Source organism: Microtus pennsylvanicus, chromosome 21, assembly GCF_037038515.1.
Source record: "Microtus pennsylvanicus isolate mMicPen1 chromosome 21, mMicPen1.hap1, whole genome shotgun sequence".
NCBI lineage: Eukaryota > Metazoa > Chordata > Mammalia > Rodentia > Cricetidae > Microtus > Microtus pennsylvanicus.
In genome coordinates, this window is record NC_134599.1 from 1,533,538 (window position 1) to 1,535,951 (window position 2,414).

Here is a 2,414-nt window from a genome sequence, read left to right on the forward strand (position 1 = left end):
ATCCATTTGATCTTTTTGCTTTAAAATTTTTATCGTGTGCCTCTTTCCTCCTCCAGTATTGTGTATCATTTTGTCTTAACCAAGCCTGGAGGCCTGTGATGCCAGTCAGCTGGAGAGGCCGAGGCAGGCAGATGGCAGGTTGAAGGCATGCCTCAGCTACAGAGCAAATTCAAGGCTGGGTTGGGCAACTCAGTGAGACATTGTCTTAAAACGAGAGGTAAAAAGAGGGCCAGAGATACATTTGTTTAATGCTACAGCCCTTGGCTAGCATGCATGCGCTAGGCCCAGGGTTCGATCCCCAGCACTGAAAATAAATATAACTGCTGCTCAAACGGTAGCTACTGGCCTCATGAATGCATAGTTAATCATCTGAACTAAACTGTAGAGCATAGTCTCCTGTCACTCCAGTCACACAGCCAAACATCGGAGCCTCACGAGCCCTGGGAACACTGTTATCATCGCAGAATGCGCGCTAAAGCAGAAATTCTTCACAAACAAGGGCTGTGCAAGAAACCACAAGATGGTTATCAATAGTATCTTAATATGTCTGTGGTCTGAATCATTTCCCAGAATTGCTCTGCACCACAGAATAAGACGAACTGTTGTGAATCAGAAGTTCACAGAGGCCCTGCTGACTAATTTCCGCCCTGCTCTGGTCCTTCTTCCTCACTTCTCTCTTGTATGTGTCGACTTCTATGGCCACATGGCCAGGTGCTATAGGACACAGGGACAAGGTTCCTTCTAAGTGTGGTGTTACAGGGGCAAGAGTGGAGAGGGTGGGCCAGGAAGAAGGTTCTTAGAGGAGGTTCCCACCCCTCTAGTGAGGATGAACCTAGGGCCTCACATGTTAGGTAAGTATTATGCCACTGTGCTATATCCCCAGGCCCCTTTTTAGTTTTTATTTTGAGGCAGGGCTGCCTAGGCTGCCCTTAAACTCACGATACTTCCTGCCTCAATCTCCTAGAGTTGGACACGTCTGCGTTTGTTGGGGACATCTTTAAAGCTATGCTGAGACACAGGCTCAAAGGATGGAATAAGAGAAATACCAGCTTGTCCAACCTATAGGAACGGCCCAGAGACTGGCTTTCCCTCCAACCAGCCCGCTGGCAGTCCCCAGTGTCTGGCTATTGCCCGTGCCCAGAGGTTGCATCTGCTGAAGAGAGATGCCTCTAGGTTAAGCTTTTTCTCCAGGGAAGATTTACATTTAATAACCAGCTGATAGAGTTATAAAATCCCGCCCCTCTTCTTCAGTCTCAAGATCAGTGCTAACTGTAGAGTACCTTGTGGAGTCACCATTTGTTGTGACTGTGTCTCAGTCTAACTTGTCTTTGCCCAATCCTGTTCTTTCCTTCCCTTCTCAGCCATAAATCTCAAGATAACTCCCTGGTGGCTCCTTTCATCACCTCTCTGTCTCCCACCTCAACAGCCCATAAGCCTTGGAATCCAGTCTTTACACGTATGCACACATGTACACATGCACACACACACATACATGCACACACAAGGATACATACACAAATACGTGTATAGGAACAACATAGTTTGCAATACTAATAGATCAAAAGAAAAAAATTAATGTAATCATTCCAATCACCATTAAAACAGATTTAAAAATAGCTCACACCTCTGATAAAAAGGCCTTTACTTAGTGAAATAGGAATGAATGAAGTCTGCATGCACTGTTTAAAAATTAATCACTAATGCCAATATCAGCCTCAGTGATATTTTTAAATTTTTCTTTTTTGTTTACTTAAGTACTGGGCATAGAACCCAGGACCTTGGGTATTCTAGGTAAATGCTCTATCAGTGAGTTACACCCCTAGTCTTTGGTGTTTTGTCTTTTTTGAGATGAGGGTCTTTTGTTTTGGTTTGATTTGGTTTGGGTTTTCGAGATATGGTTTCTCTGTGTAGCCCTGGCTGACCTGGAACTTGCTTTGTAGACCAGGCTGACCTCAAAAATCACAGAGATCCACCTGCTTCTGCCTCCCAAGTGTTGGGAGTAAGCCATGTGCCACCACACCTGGTGAGTAGGTGGCTGTTCTTAAGTACCCTAGAATGCCCTTTGATCTGTCATCCTCCTGTTTCAACCTGGAATCTAATTCATGTAAGAGAAATCCTTAAAGAGCAAGAGAGAACTGAAGATTAGCAGGAATCAAGTCTAGGACAGAGTGAGACCTCGGAGTCCTAAATCTTCCTTCCCTCCTTTGGCTATGGCAGCGTGTTTGATGCTACTGATCCCGCTGGACACAGACACCCTTGGTCACAGTGCTTGATTCTATAGGGAAATGCCAAGACCACAGCTTCATGGCAAATGTTTCTGTCTCTTTAAGACGTCATCATCAGGCCTTTCTCTGGGTTTCCTGATCTCGGGGACCCAGGCCTGCCCAGTGACTTCCTCTCTGCTCCGCCCTCAG